The sequence below is a fragment of the Phaenicophaeus curvirostris genome, chromosome 8, assembly GCF_032191515.1.
Source record: "Phaenicophaeus curvirostris isolate KB17595 chromosome 8, BPBGC_Pcur_1.0, whole genome shotgun sequence".
Lineage (NCBI taxonomy): Eukaryota > Metazoa > Chordata > Aves > Cuculiformes > Cuculidae > Phaenicophaeus > Phaenicophaeus curvirostris.
The window spans coordinates 2,793,035-2,799,954 of NC_091399.1; the positions used below are offsets into that span (position 1 = coordinate 2,793,035).

Genomic DNA, 6,920 nt, shown 5'->3' on the forward strand with positions numbered 1-6,920 from the left:
TCATTCTGGAGGTAATGCAGATTCATGGAGAGTTTTATAATAGTGCTTTAGTACTGCAGTTTGCAGAACTGCATACTGCAGGCAACGCGCCTTCCAAATATTTATCAACTTTTATTTAAATGCTCCTTTTTGATCTCTGTTTAATTTTCAAGACATTGTCTTAGTGGTCTAATGCCCAGTTTTTCATCACAGCCCGGAAAAATGTGGTGACTTGTCTTTTATAGTCTAAAATCTCTCTATGTGCAAATTTTTCTACCTCTACATAGGTTTTCCTTTATGTAGAGAGGGAAGCAGCCATCTGGGTAAGATCAATAACTCAGGAACATTTTCACACAGTCTTACAAGATTTCATCTTCATCTACAGCTGAAAAGTAGCAAAAACCATCTTTCTTTTTTTACCATTACTACTACTAAATCACACTAGCGGGTTCAGAGAATGAGAGCTTTTTGGTGTAGCCAAACATGATCTTAATATGCATTCAGCTACTTTCAGGTGAGATTTGGAGTTGTCTTCTCTTCTAGGAAAAGCATTATGTAATTGACTGTATGATAGGAGTTCCATGGGAATGGAGGATGTTGGATCTGTGGCCACTGACAGGCAGAAAATGCATGAATAACTTTGTGCTGCTGTGCATTTCTTCCATATTATGATGGTCATGATCTTCCCTCCAAGAATTTGCTGACACTTTCTATGTCTTCTATAATTATGGGTGATTTGCATTGTTTCTTTAATGCTCACAACAGACAAAACAGCTAAATCAGTCATAAAGCATGAAGATGATGCAGAACTCGGATCCAGAGCACGCAATGTTTGCAGAATTTATTCTCTAGAGATGTTTTGCTTTTCAGGGCCTTGGTCCTCTGTTTGCAATTCATTCAGAAGGAGGACTAAACCTCTGCTACAAAGGCAAAGAAGCGTTTTGAACAACTTCTTGTATAATTGGTGCCAAATAGTGTTACTGTTGGAAGATTCTGGCTGACTGCTTTGGAATTTGCTTGCCATCGGAAAGAATGCAGCAGTGCTGTGGGGTTGTGCAGTATTGTGCCTGCCTGGAAGCAGAACTCTGCATGGTTACGAGTAGTATGTGTTTAACAATGATGTTGTCTAGATCTATAAGGGCCACATTTTCAAGCAGCCTGTCCGTTGCTTTGCAAATTAAACCGAAGAGGTTTAGCGTATAAATGTTTTCATAAACGTAATGGCAAGCACCAAGTGAGGAAATTGTTCGAGAGGCATGAGTGTTACTAATTGTAAAGAGCAGTCAAACCATGAGTAGTTCAATATGCTTGGTAGCTATTTTTTGTGTCACCTACTTAACCTGGTTAACATGTTTTTGCAGGGGGAGAGGAGTGAGTTAACACTTATGAATTCAGTGGAATATGTAACTGGTATATCCCCGTATCAACTCCCAGTCATCAACACTCATATGATACCAGTGCCACCTCCCCCTCTGCAAAAGGGAGACAAGAGCGTAAATGCAGTGAGAGCAGTGAGAACTAGGATGCTCAGAGGCAGATTATTCCATCCCACCACTGCAGCAAATGACACAGGGCAGCTTTTACCAAAGGTGAGTTATTCCTGTCTGCTTCTCTGTTTATTGTTACGTTACCTTCCCTGTGGGTGCATTTGCCTAAAGCTGAAAGATGTGGCTATCTAGTTTGCATAAAGACTCACTGAATTTTTGAAAGAAAAAAAAATTACAACTATTAAAATACATAGTTGCCACCCTTTTCTCTGTATACTAAAACATTGGGTGTTTTTCTTCAGCTGGGGCTAAAAAGGTGCTTGAACAAAAAGGTGCAGGAACTCTTACTCATGGCCTTCTGTCTTAGTCAAGATCCTGCCTATGACTGTATCTGGTGCCAGAACTTCAGCAGGATGGGGGAAATGCTGTGAGTGTGTGAAAACTTCTTCTGTTACACTCCAGCCAGTCTTGACTGCTGCAAGGAAATTGTAGGAACCCAGGACTGGGAGAGACAATCAAACTTGGTCCCTGCCATTCTGGGAAATTCAATGCAATGGCTTTTCAATTAAAAATATTTTATTGCCCTTCTGCATGTTACAAAACTCTTCCCAATTTAAACATCTCAAAGCCTGTCTTAAAGGGCTGGAAACCTCAAGTGCATTCCACATATATGTGGTCTTTGAGTTCACCTTTTATTAGAGCTGGAAGCCAAATGCACTTTTTGTGTATTTTCTGCTGCAGAATTCTGGAGGATTCCCTAAGCCCTTGTTACACAGCAACGCATTTGTTACCATGATCTTCCTAGGAAAAGGTTTGCATTTATGTTATGACAGTACTGACTACAGAGATGAAATTGAAGTCTGTCAGCAGCATTGTGGAGGATAAAACCTTTGTGTCTACAAAGGCAAGCTGTTGGAAGGAGGTAAGGATAAAGAGTCAAAGAGTTTGTATTGACTCTAGTAACATCTTCTTGATTGGCTAAAATGTTGATGTGATACTGAAATGATTTCAGCTGAGCTCAGTCAAGACGTGTGCCTCCAGACTAAACCTTATCTACTGTTTCATGACTGAAAATGATGTTACAATTACTTTTTCAAATAACAAAAGAATGAATTTAGAGAACTGATTTAACAAAATGCTGTAGGTTTGACTAGTTTTGTACAGAGATGTGTGATTAATAAAGCAGTTGTATCAGTAAACTGTCCTTAAATAGGGATTCTTTGTTTCTGACTTGCAATAGTGCATCAATGTGTGTTGCTTACTGCTGCAGAAGGAAAAGTGCATAGCGGGAGCCCAGTTCCCATTTATTTTATGCCACTGCTATTCCATCACATCAGTGAAAGGTGAACTGTGTTCTGGGAAATTGGGAAGAGGAAATGGCCTAGAGGAAAAAGACTGATTTCACAGACCATACTACTCATTCCTGCTCACAGGACACACTGTGTGTGGATTTGTGTTTTCACTTGTTATGGAAAGATGGTGCAGAGATCCCTGCACTTCCCTATATACCCTGAGGTTATGGGTGCACTGCAGTGTGCCCACAGAGAGGCATTCATTGCAGCTGTCTGGAAGGTGTTCTTTGTGTGTGATCCTGTTGTCCCCAGACCCATTCACACCTGCTAGGGAAACTGCTGGAGTACGGTGGGGCTTCCTTCCTGCTGGAACGTGCTCGGGTCAGTTAGGAAGGATACTCTGACTTGTGGGTGAAGGAAGTACAACCCACTCTCCCCAGCACGGGTCTGGGTAGCAGCCTCAGTGCCCTTCAGGCCTGGATGCTGAACGGTGCCTCTGCAGAGCAGCTGAAACAGCTCCAGGCACACACCAGGAATCCTAAACTTTCTGTGCGTAATTTAACCTCTCGTAAACCATGTGACAGTTAATTTTTTTGAGACAGGAGGCTCTGGTTTTGGTTCTGCTGAAGCACTGAGTGGCCAAATTGGTGATGTATTTGCTTGTCGCAGGGGTGTCCATCTTGGTACTCCTCGACAGCGAAGAGACAAGGCTGCTGTGTGGGGAGGAAGTAGAGTCTTATCAGCTAATTAATACACCTGTGAACCATGTACCTGACCTCAGAGTGCTGGACACTTTGGTGGTGATGCAGATGAGACACAACGATTGCAACTGGCTGATAGAAAGGCATTGCCTTTTCCTTTGATCCGTTTCCTTTCTGTGATTACAGAGACTTTCCAGTTCGTCTCGAAAAGGCACCATGGTTTCCCATTCAGCCTCACCTTTTTCCTCAATGGAATGCAAGTGGACAGGTTGAGCTGTTGCTGTGAATACAAACATCACAAGAATAGCAGGCTGGGAGGCAAACGTGGATACTTTGGTTTTCTCAATGTGGAAGGAGCTTCTCCTTGCTACAGGTATGGAGATGAGTATGCTTTGCTCACAGGGACTGAACAGCCCAGTTTTTAGAGAGTTTATCACTTGTTTCTTCTGTTTTAATCTTTCTGGCACTCCGCAGCTCTATAGAACCTGGTCTGTTTTTCAGCTCCCTAAGAAATGTGCAGAATTGAGCTTATTCCTCAGGGTCCCACATCCAAGGATGCCATCCAGGTCAGCTACCTTTGAAGAGGTTGTGGAGAGGAGGGTGCTGGCCTCTTCTCCCAAGTGACAGGGGAGTACAAGAGGAAATGACCTCAAGCTCCACCAGGGGAGGTTTAGGCTGGACATTAGGAAAAAATTCTTTACAGAAAGGGTCATTGGGCACTGGAACAGGCTGCCCAGGGAGGTGGTTGAGTCACCTTCCCTGGTGGTGTTTAAGGCACGGGTAGACAAGGTGCTGAGGGGCATGGTTTAGTGATTGATAGCAATGGCTGGACTCAGTGATCCAGTGGGTCTTTTCCAACCCGGTCATTCTATGATTCTATGATTCTTTGTGCTGCCTCGTCAGTCTCTCTGTTGAGCACGCCGAGCAGTGGACAGTGTTTGCACTGGTTCTGTCAGCTTGTCAGGAGGCAGTTAGCACTTTCTCTGCAGTCCAGTGTGGAGGAGTCGCTGTGGGTGGTATGCTTGTGTGTTTCTGGTGGAAGTGATAGTGGAATAAATATTAGGAGTACTGCTGAGTTAACTGTAGTCTTCAGGGTTTTCTTTGTGATTGTGAGAACAGGATAATTTCTTTTTAAACAGCTCTGCCTCTAAGGTGGGATTCTGCTGTAATACCCCTGGCTGCTGAATAAGATAGTGTTGAATGTTAGCCAGGTTTCAGACAACAAATCTGTGTAGAAGGTTCTTGGTTTGGGGCAGAAGTCCATGCTTTGAGAAACGTCTGTTATTTTGCCAAGAAACCTTACATTTAATAAAATCCTGAGATTGTTAAGCCATGCTAGACAAGTAAACTTCTGCACACATGGGTGATTTTTAAACTTTTTCGTTCTTTTCGTAAGTAATTTTTAAAAGAGCAACAACCAGTTGGAAGAAGAGACCATCCATAGAGCTATACTATGTTTTCTGGATAAGGACTCAATTCCAAGAAAAAAAAATCTGCTTTATTGTACCATGCTTTATCCACTCCAATCTAACACTGAACATGGTTTCTGTAAGTGAATTCCTTAGTATGTTCAAAGTAGTGAAAAGTATCTGCATTCAGAACGGATATAGTACCAAAAGAGTTTAGGAAATGCCCAAATCTCAGCTTCTCTGTGATTTCTAGAGAGACTTGAAGTGAATTTTCGTAATGAATATAATCTTCCAGGAATTAATATCTTCCTGAGTCATCCTCAGTTTCTGTTCTTTTTCCCCTCTTAATCTTAGTGATATCTCAGTTTTCCTGTTTCTTGCCAGTCCAGCCAACCTTGCCTGGTGACTAAAAATCATCTCCATTAACCAGATACTCTCCATAAATGGCAATTATTTGGACGCAGTTATGTTTGACTCCTATTTTGCGTGTTGGACCTCATCCACATGTTAAATACCCACTCTGATTCTCAGTAAAGATCCTAGTTGATTTTCCCTGTTGGGTTAAGGCTTTGATTCACAAAGAGGGGACACTGCAGTGATTTCTATGCTGATGCTGTGATCCTTGCACAGAGAGTTTTTTGCTGCCTGGGTCCAGCATTTCTCTACAGGAAAAGTGCTTCACTATCTCAAAGGTCCCTGAAAAAAATACCACGAACAAATAATTAAAAGGTAGGACCTTTATCAGAAATTGTCACATTGTCACATTTACATTTCATGCCCACAAACTGAAAGGATTTCTAGACTGATTGTTGTGAATTTCACTGTAGTTTGTGAACAGCTGGAACGTGAGGGTAATTGTAATGAAGCCTTACATAAAAAACCAGTTTTGATAGCATCCTGATGCTTGCAGTGCGTGGGGGGTGGCTCTTGGCATTTGCAGGTAAAGTGAATCAGGAGTAGGAACTCTGGCCTCTTACATGAGCCTCCTGACTGTACAAGTTGTGACTCCAGGTTATAGAAGAGGAACACTCTCAAAAGGCCATTCAAATGCTTTGTTTTCTAGCTGTTTACATTTCTGTTAGGTAGGAAAAACAGAAGAGAAACTGAAAAGAATGCAATTTCAATCTCCCATTCCCCCCCCCAGTTATTAGAGAAATTAAAAACAAAAGAACCAACAAGTGTTGGCCACAAAACCTGAGTTATTGCTTTACTTGATGTTACAGCAGGATTTGGAGCAAACCTGCCTCTTATATGAGCTATGAGCTCTTCTGCCTTTCTCTGCGATTATATCTTCACAGATCATGTTTGGTGTAGCTTGAGATTAATGGACAGTTTTGATAATTTCAATTTTAATCTGTTTATGTTTCAATTGTTGCCTTTAAGTGCAGATAATGTTACTCTCCTTAAAGGAGGAGCTGCCTCTATGTTTGTGGAGCACTTGAGGACTTTAGGATCCTTCTCCAAATAAGCCATTATCAGTAACCGTGTTATCTGAGTGGCAATGCAAAGGCAGATAAATATCTGGTTTTACTTCTGATAAAGAGCTAAACAGCTGTGTCTGCTGCCCTTCCATTGTTCACAGAAAGAAAAATGTGATACTTCCCAGTTCTCCTTGTTTTTTTTTAATAGGTGCATTTTTGCAATGGGTCTGGACAAAAAGCCATCCCCTCCCAAGACAAAGATGGAGAACAATGAGGAAAAGCATGTAGATTCCTGGAGAGATGAAGTGCAGAGTGAGCCAAGTAAAAGCAGTATTGAGCAGAAATCAAGCAAAGATTCAGCGTTAGTCATCTTACCATGTTATGAAGAGAGTGTGGAAACTAGTGAGGACAAAATGGAGACCAGACATGAGTACAGAAAGGAAGAAGAGAAAATATGTGGTTATGAGAGTGAAGATAGTCAGGAAGACACCGGGAAATATGGCACGGTATTCAAAAACAAAAGAAGAGGATGAGAAATGGGAGAGGATGGTTCTGGAGAGGGGATGGGATTGTGGGCCTCCAACTCCACCTGGAACTTCCTCTCTTAGGACATCTCATGTGCGAGAAATGT

The 6,920-nt window shown here is 41.9% G+C and overlaps 1 long non-coding RNA gene across 1 annotated transcript; it reads left to right on the forward strand.

Annotated features, from left to right (window-relative positions):
* Positions 1 to 2,212: 2,212 nt before the first annotated feature.
* On the forward strand, positions 2,213 to 6,611 carry LOC138723126 (uncharacterized). Its single transcript, XR_011337816.1, has 3 exons — positions 2,213 to 2,388; positions 3,646 to 3,832; positions 6,498 to 6,611. It is a non-coding gene; the product is annotated as an uncharacterized lncRNA (long non-coding RNA).
* The last annotated feature ends 309 nt before the right edge of the window (positions 6,612 to 6,920 follow it).